This window comes from Ambystoma mexicanum, chromosome 10, assembly GCF_040938575.1.
Source record: "Ambystoma mexicanum isolate Mex_15411 chromosome 10, UKY_AmexF1_1, whole genome shotgun sequence".
In the NCBI taxonomy this organism is placed as follows: Eukaryota; Metazoa; Chordata; class Amphibia; order Caudata; family Ambystomatidae; genus Ambystoma; species Ambystoma mexicanum.
In genome coordinates, this window is record NC_090932.1 from 1,098,954,697 (window position 1) to 1,098,969,303 (window position 14,607).

Here is a 14,607-nt window from a genome sequence, read left to right on the forward strand (position 1 = left end):
GGCATTCTTTTACTTTGACTTCTGTACTTAAGATGTTTGGGTTGTTATTGCTATTTATATCACACCCCACCTGGAGGATCCAGCCTGCCCTCGAACTGCACTACCAAACACGGCAAAGGAGGTTTACCTGTCAAGCTGTGTCTGTTTCACGTTTTTGATTGAGATCACTGCTGGTTTGATACTATTGTGGTTCTGGGGAGGCGGTTTAGCCACTTCTTATCCCTGTACTTCTGCAGACCAGTAGTCATTTCATCACAGAAACGTCCCCTTTCCTGCCCACCAATCTACCTCTCAGCACTCACCCACTTCACACACTACAGTAAGACACACTGCACCACACCGCTGCCAGAAAAATGCAGCTATCCTTCATGATCAAATTCAGTCCAGCGGCACACATAGTGTCTCACCCACTACATGCACTACATTCAGACACACTACACAACACCCAGGCCAGTAGGATACAGCTATTCCCCATGACAAAAATGCAGTCTTGCTGCCCACATAGGGCCTGGTTGACAGAACGTTTTCCTATTGGATTGCGCCATTATAAAACGCTTCTGTGAATCAGGCCCATAGTGTGTCTCCTGCTCCCCAGACTACCTCTCAGCACACACCTACTACATACACTATACTAAGACACAATGCACAACACCTCTGCCAGAAGAATGCAGCTATCCTCCACAATAGAAATTCAGTCTACCTGCACACATAATCTCTCTCATGATCTCACATGCTTCCAAACTACCTCTCAGCACCCATGCACATCACAGCGCTACACGGGGGACAAGCAAGGACTTGGCCACCCCTACCAACCTTTACATTGCCTAAAATGCACACACGCATTATAAAGCTCTCTGACGACGACTTTCCCATACCTGGACTTGTGTCCCCCGACGGGGTTCAACCTGCAGCACGTTGGAACCATACCAATGGTGGAAGGCGCTACATAAATGACAATTACATTACATTACATTACATTTCCCCCTTATATTAGACTAATTCAGTAGGCCCAACTTTATTAGCTTTGCTTACCCAGTATGACATTACACTTACTACGCTTGTTGATTCAAGGGCTCTTGAACTGGCGCAGGAGTGCCATTGGGGGAATTGCAGCACCTGTCTGTATACAGGTACTCAAACAGTTATACTGTCAAGCAGAACGAGAATGTCTCAGGTTTCCAATATTTAAGTAATAAACCCTGAAAAGTGAGGGCTTTACTGGGCCAGGTAATGCAGGGGCCAGTTACAGACCGGAGCGAAGGTAGGGCCTTAACATTAGCTCGGGCATTACCACAACCAGAAAAGCCCCCCGCCGATGGTATTTTTTGCTATAAGCATCCCAACCTGTTTTTCCAGGATGCTAATAGTATATTTTTGTAGGTTGAAAAATGATGCATTTGTCATTTCTTAACTTTTAAAAAACTACAAATCAACATGGTTGCCATGGACACGGGAGAAGGGAACTACATAATGACCCCTCTCCATTTCCATGGTGGCCATTGCCGCAGCGGGGGAAGCACCTAGAACAGAGTAAGCCTGGTGCGAGCCAAGGACCAGGCAGCATCAGGTAAGTGGGGTGTCGGTTGAAGGGAGAGTCGGCGGGGGAGGTGGAAATTTGGGTGGGGTTGGAGGGGCTTAGGTTGGGGAGACTTACACGCTTCTGAACGGGGAACATGGCAGCCTCCTATTTCCCAGGAAACTTGAAATGTGGGTTTTAGCATGAGGTAAAGCCCGCATTTCAAACTCCCTGATTGGCTTGGAGGGTAGGGGTGCTAATGGAAATTATGATTCTGAAAAATACATTTTACTGAGTAGAATAAATAAAAAAGTAGTTCACGCTGAAGCTCCAGGCCAGTGACTCTCTCTATGTCAGAAGTACTGAGAACCTGGGATGGAAATGCAGAGTGTGATACTTTAAAGAGGGATAGTGGCTCAGCAATCTCCCTTACTGAAATGAGTCAGACTAACAGTGTGATGCTTACCAAAAAATGATAAGATCACAGCACTTTGTCCACCATAAGAGAAAGACACTAGGATAACGCCAAAGACATCATGTGGGAAATTAGTAAAAACATGTACTTAACTAACATATCATGCACAGGTTTAATTCCAAGATAGTGCACTTCTAACAACGTTTGAGATTCTCGAAAGAGAGTCTTGAGAGAGAGAGAGAGAGAGAGAGAGAGAGAGAGAGAGAGAGAGAGAGATTAGGCATCTGAAGGATGAAGCATTTCAAGAAGGCAATGGGGCTCATGATGTAGCTCCTCATAAAATCAATGAGCCAGAATTAAGCTCCTTTTTGCAGCATCTAGAACATTTGGAAATCCCAGACTTTCCAGGTAATAACTCGTTATTGATTCCAATCATGCTATGAGGCGGGCCTTAGCAGAGCGGGAAACTGTGGTCGGATGGGGGGTAGATTTCTCTCTGGTGAAAGGTTGAAGAACTATTTGTAGATAGGCCACCACTCAGCGTTTCGTTTCTTGCAGCTCAAGGGAGTACTTACAGATCTGAGGTTTGGGGGTTAGTCTCCAGAGAGGGCTGACCACCTTTGGGGCAATGCTGATCCAAAATGTGGCTACAAAGGGTCTTATAGCAAGGCTGTATAAGGAATTGTTCCTGGCTCAACCAGTTGACCTGATGACTGCTCGGGAAAAGTGGGCAAAGGATCTCAACATGCACATAACAGGTGGACTAGGGCTAAGATATGCAAGAGGGTGTTCCATTCAACGGTCTCCCTACAGTACCGGATGCAAGCCCTGAAATTGATTCACAGATGGCAGTACACACCGGCTAAGCTATCTAAAATGTTCCCCAGCGTGGATTCTCGCTGTTAGAAAAGCCTGCAGGTGAACAGGCATTATTACCATATGTGGTGGAGCTGCAAGGTTGCCCGGAAAAATTGGAGAGAGGTGCTCTCATGGATCAAGGGGGTGGATGGGGTCAAATGGGCAATTTCTCCACTGCTGGTACTTTTTGAGGAAGAGGACGGGAGAAGGAAGAGGAGAGCATGGGCCAGATGACAAGAATCCTCTTGGTGGCTGCAAGGAGTTGGTTTGCAGAGTTTTGGAAGAGAAGTAAAGCTCCTACTGAAAAAGAGTGGATCCAAAAGGTGCGAGAAATTTATGACATGGAATTCCTGACGCATCTCCTGAATGAGTCGAAATTGAATATCGAAGGAGCATGACTGCCATTCTGGGACAAGTACAGGAGATAGCTACCCAGATGGGTGGGATCACATATTATTTGGTTTGTTGCAGGAATCTGTGTAAAGGTCTATTACAAGTGAAGCGTGTCGGGTGGGTGGAGGGGGAGGGTTGAGTGGTTTAAAGAGAAGGACATGGCAAAGGTTGTTATATTGAAAGGTTGTGAATATATATATGTTATGTTGTTGTTTGAATGTAATAGAAGGCAGTGAGTGTATCTGTAATAACAAACATGACAATACACTTTTATTTTGAAAAATAATATCCCTCGGGTGTGCAGGCAACTATTCGCATTTCACAGGTACACCCCAAGCCCAGTAGCGAGTAAGAGGCAGAAATCTCCTACACAGAACATAATTTTGCACACAGTGCCTCTTTCCCTCTATTTTCTGACTTTCCCTCTATTTTCTGAGTTTACTCCAGGGAAATGGTCTTTCACTACAAAGTTTCTTGCAGTCACAACAAAACATCTTCACACAAACCTGTGACCTTGTACACAAATCTATTTGAAAGATTGTGTGCTGCAGTGACAGTAGGGTCCACTAATGGCTAGATCTGAGTGGGACCTTTAGGTTGTCAGATTATCTATCACGAGGGTGATACATGTGAGACAGGCATGGTATCAAGAGAGAGGACACAGCCAACAGAGAAATATTAAAACAAAGCTTTACTGATAATCAGAATGGTGTAACGCCTAACTAACCATATGCTATGGCAGGATTTCCATGCCTAAAGAAATCTAAGGAAAGTCTGTGTCTATAATTGTAATGGTAATTGTAATTGTTTATTTATACAGCGCTTATACACAAGTGGAGTACTTCAAAAAGCTACAAGGCAGGAATGGAGCAAGGGAATACAGTAACCATTCTTAGGCCTGCAGTTTCCAAATGATCTAACAGAAATACTAGCGTACTAGGCCTAACAGCATTCCTCCTAGTAAAAGTGTATGGAGTGTTACAGTAGCGACCATACTAAGGCGGGGAGACAAAAAAAGGGGAGGCTAAGCAAGCAAACTTACTAGTCCTATTTCATTAAGGTCATGCATGCATACATACAGAGGTACAAGGAGGGGGCAGGGGGGAACAAGTGCGTCCACTCCACAAGGACCCTGGAGTAAGTGCAGTGAGGTTGCCCCACTCATGGAACTTAAACAGAAAGTGCAGTAATGCTGAATATAGTTCAGAGGCCCGCCGGAGGTAAGTGCAAAAGACTGGCAGAGGAGCCTGAGACCTGTATGGCTCTGGAGGTGAACCAGGCAGCCAGTCAGCAGGGACTGACAGAGTTACAGAGACAGAGAGAAGGAGGCAGGAAGAAAAAAAAAGAGGTTAGCAGGGGAGAGCGAGAGAGTAGGAGGAAGAGAAGAGGAAGGTCTTGAGGAGTTTCCGGAACTTAAGGTGCTCTTGCTCAAGACGGAGAGGGGCAGGGAGGCTGTTCCAGAGTATAAGTCAAACACGAAAAAGTCTGTCTGTGTCAAAAATGTATGCTTGTTCTCACAACGCCAACAAAACCTTGGAGAAATGCTCTCAGTCAAATATAAGTGTTCTAAATTAAATGTTCAATGATTGGCATTTTAAGTTCTTCTAAAGATTCTGTCTCAAGATCAATACAGTAACAATGTAGCCTTGTGGCAATAAGGACTAATCAAATTCTGAGGCTACCTTCTGCAGGTTCACAAATATCACAGTTCACATCACTCGCCGGTCTCGGGTTTCCCTTCCCAAGTTTCAAAGGTAACAAAGTTCACACAACACTGTGGTCTTGGGATTCCCTTCTCCAATATGAATATTCTCAAGGTTTTGTTCTCAGGGTTCCCTTCCCCAAGATGTACTTTCAATACTTTACTTGTTCCTTCTTGTTACCAGTTCGCAAAAGATCAATGGATCTACTTGACCCTTACTTTGGTTACCTTCACCAATGATTCACCTCTTTGCTGCTTTTCGACCTTTTGTGGTTTTTGCTCTAGGCAACCATTGTCAGACCACACAGTCCACCCATCACAGGTCACGCAACCAGAAATCACATGTGCTTTGAGCTTGATGTTGGAAATGTTTGTAATAGGAAACATTCCGGTCTAGGCGCAGTTTTCAGACTGCATGGTCCACCCATCCCAGGTCACCCAACCATATGTTTCCCAAAGCGGTTGCTTAATAGTTCACAAGACAATACTTTCATTTCCTTGTAGGATTTCCATATGCCTTTCAAAGTGTTTTCTACTCATGGGACACTTGATTTCCCCAGACTGCTCTCATAGTTGTTAAAACTTTGTAGTTTTGTTCAAGTAGCAACTTTCTTGTCATTTAATATATCCAGCATTGCAGCATTCACTTGGTTTCACTCTCACCATGCTTTCCTGTTATTCAATATTCAGGGTGTATAACTTTTCGTTGTGTGAGCTCGAATAATGTCTCTCAAACAATTCAGTATTCAATAGATGCAAGTTTTATCTGTACGTGCTCAGCAGCTCCTTTCATCAAGTTTGGTATTCAAAATTCACAAGGTTCACTTATGCGGACTCAGCAGCCCCTTTCATCAAGTTCGGTTTTTAATATGTGTTGCTTTTACTTGTACGGCCTCAACAACCACATACATCAAGTTTGGCATTCAACATTCACATGGTTTACCTGTGCGGGCTCAGCAGTCCCTTTCATTAAGTTCAGTATTCAACATTTGCAAGATTTACTCATCATCATCATCATCATTGTGTTTATTTCGGAGATGCATTTTGCATTCCATACAAACAGTACAAAATAAAAATACAGTACAAATACGTTACTATAAGAACCCCTTCCATAAAAACTTTGGAAAAGCCCTCAGACAATTTACGGCCTAGCACAAATAGAGCATCCAAAATAATTTGTCACCTCTCATACACATTCACACAGTCAACTATAGCTCTCTCTCTTTCTGCATCAAAATCAGGTATTGATACTCGTATACCTCTCAACAAAAAAACATCTAACACAGAGTTGTAACACCTTTTTCTTTAGTACAATTGTGACTATACTGTGATTACCACAGATAGCATACAAAACAAGTCGACATCTTTTTCGGTCATATGTCTCGGGCTTTACAGATCCAGCCCTTTAGATGTTCAGACCTTCGTCAGAACAGAAACTCAGTGTCTAATGCGCCAAGCTTCAACATTAGCAGTGGTGAGAACCTTCATTCTAAAAAGAAGAAATAATAAAATCTATTACCTAAATGATACTAACCTCGTCATCCTCACTTATTTACAAAAACACAATCTATGTGCATGAGTAACTTTCGGCATTGTTATAACTTTTAGAATAAGTGCAACCAGAAATGGCTGTAGTCCCATCTAGACTCAACTGATTGGCAGATGTTCATACTGTGAGCCTATGACAAAAAGAGATCTGTAGGTTATAATCTGCCCACTGGATCTCAATTAATGCATCTTAACCTTGATCACAATAAGTTATTGTATGCATTAGAATCATACTCACTGAAATATTTTTCAGCAAATTGTATAGGGAAAACTGCCTTCAACAGAGTTTTGTTCTGGTATCTCAATTTGGAGGGAAGAGACCCTCTTCCTCTTTCTTCAGATCCCTGTACTATTGGGACATACAAATATGCCACCGTGAGTATATCGCATCTCCCATGATATCAGTCCAGTTAAAAAGAACATTGATGCAGAATTCATCTCTATTCATGTATGACACACTAGCATGGTCACACCCCACCTACCTTAATGGGGATGGTGTGTGTTAAAAAATTATGTTTAAATAGGTATCCACAGTCTGCAACCGTTTGTGGTGGTATTCGCCACGTTGTAGATCTATCATTAGATCAGCACAACTGCAGCTGAAGTCTGAAAAAGATATGCCTTCCATTCCAACAGACTATTACAGCCGACTTTGCCGCGTTCACCACTAGGTTTAACCCGTCCATGAAAGCAGCATAATCAGAGATAGGTAACTCTAGAGCTCTCGGAGTACGTGGCATCAGGACCGAGTCATCTGCGTGTACAAGAACTGGGAGAGACCGACTACCTACCCCGGCCTGAATCCCAGCTGCACCTGAGAAAGAACCCCACTACTTGTGACTCAATCCTCCAAGTGGGCCAAAATGGCACGACCCAGGATTTTATCAAAGAGAATCTAACAGCGATATGCATCTATATGAAGCGGGAGACGCCCTGAGTCCCTTTTTATAAATTGGCTGTATGATCGCGCTAGACCATGAGGGAGGAATTGCCCCACCTACGCAGACAGCATTAAAGCTCTGATCTAAAACAGGGGAAGCAAGTTTCAGATGTTTGTCAATGGGTATCTATCCACCTGAATATACTTATTTAGGTCTCTCAGTTTTCCATTTTTTCACTACCATAGGGTTGATCCACTCTGCCGACTCAATTTGTTCTATTGTTCCTTCCTTCTCTAGTCTATCAAGTTCTTCCTTCACTCATTCTCTCAGTGAAAGGCACACAACCTTAACTTATGAACTGATGGTATCGCTCTTGGTTTAAGAAGAATTTTGTGTGCATATTTCTTTAAAAACCTTAAGCCTGGGTTGAATATTTTGGGAAACCTTTCTTGTTCTGAGACTTCCTCAGCTCCTAAGATTAATACTGGTTAATCTGGGCATATGACTAGTCATAGCTTGAGTGCTGATTGATATGTACCTCCAAATATGTCGACTCCTGTTTTTGCTAAATATACCTTTATCACTGCCAATCTCCCTTTGAATTCAATTACCGAATTAAGCCGTCCTTATATCTCAATGTTTGACCGTTCAAATCCACCAGGAGCTTTTATATCTGACTTGTTTTGTGGATAGTCTTAAAGTCTGTAATTACTCCCATTTGTTAGATGCTACTACAGTGTAGGATAAGCAACTGTCCATCATCATCTTCACCTTCCACTTCTCTAAAATGATTTCACAACTTGGACACTTCAACTCTGTATGGTCCTTAATACCACCAACTGTTCCTCCTCCAACCTTTTATCTTCTTGTATGACTGTAGCTCTTTATTTGTTCCTGCATGCTACTGCAAAATGCCCTCTTCGAATGGATTGTGTTCTCCCACGTATTTCTCATCTATGATACACGTCTTTCTTCAGCAGAGGGCGCTGTGCACTAGGGCTTGGTGTCAATGTCCATCGACGGCCTCCGTAAGGTGTCGACATCACCAGCAGTATAAATAGCTTTGCTGCGCCCGTTAGCTACAGTTCTGTTTTTCCGATAGCTTTGTAATCGAGTTAACGGCATGATTCATGTTTTTCCTCAGGAAAATGTCATCATCTTCGACGCATTCCACTCCGAAGACGGGGTTTAAAAAGTGTGTCGGCTACGGCTCTAAAATGGCAATCACAGATCCCCACCGCATCTGCTTGTGGTGTTTAGGTTGGACCATCAAACCGGCGACTGTGGCTCCAGCCAGTCGATGAAGGAAAAGGCTCTTTGTGAATTTAAGAGTAAATTGGTGGTGGGGAGGGAAGCGTCGAAGGCCTCTTCGAAGGCCATCTCAAAAAAACATAAGAGGCCCGGTGAGTAGAAAGACTCAGACCGACATGAACATTCAAAACTATCGCGTTCTAGGAGTAGAATTAGACAATTGTTGTCTTCTTCATCTAAGAAGTCGAGGAGGAGACATAGATCACCCTCTTCCTCGTCGGATACATCAACCGAAATGGTGCGATGTCCGACTAGGTCAGATTCCACTAGAAAATGGGAAGAGTTTAGAGCACAAATGATGAAGGTCTTTGAGAATGCGGTCCGACCACCTCAAAGAAACCTCATAAGAGCCAGACCCTGGCCACTCCCTTGGACGACGCAGGAGAGTCAGAAACTACTGTGGTTAAGACCAGTAGTGAAGTCGAGTCTCGACATTCTTGACCCGACGGTAAAACGTCAAAGGTTATTCGACAGTCGAGTGAGTCTCCAACACCGGCTAAGTAGCTTAAACCATCGAAGCATTCGACGACTTCATCAACGCCATCGGTGCCAATTGCTTCGACGCATTTATTTTATTTTTATTTTTATTTTATTACATTTGTTATACGCCCAGACCCGGGGGTATCACGGCGTAGTTACAGAAAATGGGAGAACGCAAACCTAGAAAGAACACAGAGGTACACAGGAATAGCAGTCAATAATATACAATAATATACAAAGCAGTCAGATATGTACAGTTAATTGGAGCGGATTAGGGCTCTGGTTCAGTTAGAACTTATTGAAGAGCCAAGTCTTCAAGAAGCTTTTGAATTTAGGGAAGGAGGTTTCGTTCATAATGTGGGTGGGTAGCGCGTTCCAATGTCTGGGAGCCAATGTTTTGAAGCTACTACCCGCTGCTTTCTCTCTTTTGTATCTGGAGGTTTCAAGGTATGCGTTTTTGTTGGACCTGAGGAGTCTGGTCTGGGGCTTCATCATGACTGTGTTGTTGAGGTATTCGGGTGCTTTGTTAGCCCTGCATTTGTGAGTGATGCTCAGGGTTTTAAATAGAATTCTGGCTTGGATGGGGAGCCAGTGGTGGTCTCTTCTGGTGTTAGAGATATGTTCAGATTTTTTGATGCCTAAAGCTGCTCTGAGGGCTTTGTTCTGCATGAGTTGGAGTTTGGCTATGTTGGCTTTGGAAGTGCCAAGGAAAAGGATATTACAATAGTCTAGCTTAGACAGTATGAGTGCTCTGGCTAGAGTAACACAGTTATTGGCTGAGAGGAATTTACGGCTGAGGGAGATGAGGTTGGAGGTGTAGGAAGTGGACGAGGCTAATGTGCTTACTTGTTTAGAGATGGATAGTGTTGCATCTAAGTAGACGCCAAGGGTCTTGACTTGTTTAAGAACAGGGATTATGGTTCCATCGATGGTGAATGATTTGAAAGCGGGCTCAAGGGTATTGATTTTGCTGAAGGAGTCTAGTATGAGGAGCTCGGTTTTGTCGTCGTTGAGACAAAGGCTATTATTAGCCATCCAGTGTTGGATGAGTGAGTAGGTTTGGTTAACCAGGAGGGAGTCTTGTTCGTGATTGCCTGAGAGAGGAATGAGGATTTGGGTGTCATCGGCGAAGTTAGTATAGATGACACCCATGACATCCAACGCTGCAAATAATAGCTTAGTATAGGCATTATATTGAGTAGGGGATAGGCAGGAGCCTTGAGGCACACCTGCAGGGACAGGCACTGGGTCTTCTGATTCTTTGCCGATGGATACTCTGGAAGTCCTATCAGCCAAGAATTATTTGATCCAGTTGGCAGCGTTCTGAGCTAGGTTGAAATTGTTGCTTATCGTGGTCAACCAGATCAAAGGCCGCTGAGAGGTCCAGGCGCATCAGTAGAAAGAGTTTACCTGCTTCTCTAGTGGCATCCATTTGGATCTTCAGATCAAGGAGGGCTGTCTCTGTGCTATGGTTGGGACAGAATCCTGACTGGCGGTCTCCTAACAGTTGATGTTGTTCCAAATGGTTCTGAATTTGGCAGTAGGCTATTTTGTCAATTATTTTTAGGAGAAATGGGACCGTTGTAATAGGTCGGTAATTAGTGGGTATTGACGGGTCCAGGGATGTTTTTTTTAGAAGTGGTGTCACCCAAGCTTTTTTGATACTGGTGGGGACTGTGTTTGTGAGGAAAGAGGCATTGATGAATTCAGTGATGATGGGTGTAAGTGTGGGGGCACAGAGTTTCACTAGGTGGGAGGGGAATTGGTCTTCTTTATTGTAGTGTATTGTATTGTATTTGGTTTTTGTATAGCGCCGGTAGCCCGAGGGCAACAGGGCGCTTGTACATAAAACACCGGTACTACAAGACGAACAAAACGTAAGAGACAGACGATGAGAACAAGTACTATCGCATTACAAGGTCTCTAAGAAAGTCCTACGTCCAAGATCTCATATAAAAAGGTGTGTCTTAAACATAGTAGTCGGAAGCTTTGAGTTTCATTATGGTGTCAAATACTTCTTTGTTAGACACTGGTGTGAATTGAAATGGGGGGCCAGTAGTGGCATTTGATGTGGTCATTGATATGGTGGGTGGAGTTTTGTCACCTAGGAGCGTTTTTTTACTATCAATTTTATTTTGCAGTTGGAGGATTTTAGATGAGAGTGTGTTTTGTATAGTGGTGCACCAGTCTTTGCTAGCATTGGAAGGTGCTGAGGTTTGACAAGGGTTTTCAAGCTCTCTAAGGATGGTAAGCAGTTCTTTGCTGTCTGAGGACGTATTAGTGATACGAAGGTTAAGGGCATTGGCTTTTTGGGTGATTATTGCTGATTTATATGTTTTGTTAGCTTCAGCGAAGGCTAATGCCGATTCTGGGGTATTGTTTTTCGACGACGCCTTCGAAGACCCCTTCAACTTGTTTGAGGCAGATTGTAGAACAAGAAAAAAGGTATACACCTTTACCTAAACCAGACTTCTTCAAGTCTATGTCCTCTATTTTTGAAGAGGAGGTTACCTCAGAGAAAGATATTTCTGCAAGGGGAGTAAGGTATGGTACTAGAGATTTACCAGAGGAGTTGATTGACCCTGAGTCAAGAATGAGAGATCTGTCTGACACCCTTCCTTGACATGTCACCAGAGTTAGATTTTGCTAAACCTGACCCTGCAGAACATGCAGACTTAGGGTATATGAACCTGATGAACAGGGTTGTTGAGTATATGGGGTGGGGTAGGTCCTCACCAACTTTTATTCAGGATGACATGACTGATATCCTGGACCAAGGTCCTCAGAAGGACCCTGTTCTTCCATTTCACAAGGCTCTCCAAAAAACAGTAGCAGCAAACTGGGAGGCTCATGAGTGTAGCTCAGCAGTCAACAAGAATTTTCCCAGGAAGTACAGACCAGCCAACTGTGACATGGACTATCTTAGTAAGCACCCCATGCCTGAAAGTCTAGCGGTCCAGGCAGCAACCTCCACAAGACAATCAGCCTATCCACCTATCCCCGCGGATAGAGAGGACAAAAAGGTGGATGCTTGGGCTCGTAAAATCCTTACCTCAGGCAGTATGGCTCTCAAGTCTGCTAATGTTACATGTACCCTGGCCAGGTTCACCAATACCATGTGGGACTGTGTTAAAATGGCGGCTGATCATATTCCAGAAGGCGACAAAAGGGAAGGCTTTCTGAATATTGTGAAAGATGGCAAGGAGGCGATGGGAGAGTGTCTCCAATCAGGACTGGATACTGCTGACAGTATCAGCAGATCGATGGCTGCAAGCACGGTACTGCGCAGATTTGCGTGGTTGAGGAAGTCGGGGTTTGCACCAGGCATGCAGGCCAGACTCCTCAACATGCCTTTTGACGGCTCGAGGTTGTTTGACAGTAAAGCGGACAAAAGCTTAGAGAAACTGCAGACCTCAAAAGCGGCGGCTAAGCCCCTTAGCGCTTCTATAAAACAACCTCCAAAACCTTAATCGGGCTCATTTTCCTGGAGAGGTCGTTCTTTTTGATACTACTCATCTTTTGGTAGAGGAAGAGGACAGGCCATGCAGAAAGGACAAAGACTATCTACTTGTGGTGGACGAGGAAAATGTGTGGAATCAGCCTCAGCAGCGACTTCTTTACCCTCAGCCGCTCCTGCAGCCGCCTCCAAGTCACTCTGAGGCCTTGTCACACAAGACCCTGGTAGGAGGCAGAATCTCTCAGCATCTGAAAGAATGGAGGGGCATTACTTCAGATGCTTGGGCACTGGAAACAGTAGCTCAAGGTTACTGCCTTCCTTTCCTGAAAAGGCCTCAGGACCATCCACCGGGAGCCAACTCTGTCAGAATTCCAGATCACTCCTTCTGCAGGAGACATTTTCCCTGTTGGATAAAGGTGCAATAGAACTTGTACCGGTAGCGGAGAGGAACAAGGGTTGGTACTCCTCTTACTTTCTCATCCCAAAGGACAGAGGTTTGAGACCTATCTTGGACTTAAGAAACTTGAACAAGTTCCTCAGGAAGGACAAGTTCAAGATGGTTACCCTTTCTCAGATCCTTCAGGCTCTCCAACTCCAAGAATGTTTGGGATCATTGGACCTTCAGGATGCTTACTTTAATGTGCCAATCCATCTCAAGCACAGAAAGTACCTGAGGTTCGCGGTTGGCGGTTCTCACTATCAGTTTCGAGTTCTGCCATTCGGGCTGACCTGCGCCCCAAGGGTTTTCACCAAGCTGATGACGGTTGTGGCAGCAAATCTCAGGGGACGGGGGATTCACATCTATCCCTACCTGGAAGATTGGTTGATAAGAGCTTGTTCCCCCAAACAAGCTTAGGAACATCTTTCAATAACCTGCCACTCCCTACACACGCTGGGCTTCTCCCTCAATTACAAAAAGTCCCATACGGTACCATTCCAAAGACTCCAATTTATCGGAGCTGTCCTGGATACTTCCTCGGGCAAAACCTCGCCTCCCGAGGTGAGACCGCTCCTCATTTTGCAGATGGTAGCAAGGTTCCGGAATGCCCAGCGTCTAGCGGCCTATGATTTTCTAAGGTTGCCCAGCCTCATGGCATCCTGCTTTCTATTTTCAAGCGCTCCTCGGAAGAGGTTTCCTATTTCAAGATTCCTTTGATTATACAATTCTTGAAAGGGCTCACCAATGTGTACCCTCCAGTACCATTCCAGGTCCAGGCTCAGGACTTCAATCTGGTGTTAAAATTCTGAACCTGTGTACCCTTTGAGCCTTTACACTCCTGTCCTTTAAGGCTTTTAACACTTAAGACGGTCCTGCTTGTGACTTTAACATCAGCCCGCAGGGTTAGCGAATTACAGGCTCTCTCATGCAAACCTTCGTGCACTACTTTTCACAGGGTCTTAGAGTGAGACCTTAGTTCTTACCAAAAGTAGTTTCTGACTATCATTTGTCACTGAAAATAACACTTCTAACCTTTTACCCTCCTCCTCATCTGGGCAAGGAAGAGGAGAGATTACACAGACTAGACCCAAAAAGGGCTCTGAGTTTTTATATATCCAGAATGGCACAATTACATCAAGATGACCAACTTTTCGAAGGTTATACGGGACACAAATTGGGATTAGCGATTACAAAACAAATTATATCCCGCTGGATTACTTTGGCTATTGTGGAGTGTTATAGACTAGCTGGGAAAGACCCACCGGAGGGACTTCGTGCCCATGCGATGAGGTTTATGGCTACTTCTGCGGCTCTCAGCCGCAACATGGTCTTCAATACATACCTTTGTTAGGCATTACTCTCTAGATGCCTCTTCTTCCACACGAGGGGTTATTTGCAAAGGCTGTCCTTCATTCTATCCATGATAAGGTTAATTAGTACTCCCACCTACTATTGTAATACTGCTAGGGGAGTTTATCATAGATGAGGAATACGTGGGAGGACACAATCCATTCGAAGAACAAGTTACTTACCAACTGTAACGTTCTTTCGACTGGATGTTCCTCCCACGTATTCCTCATCGCCCCTCCCATCCTACCCCACCGTAC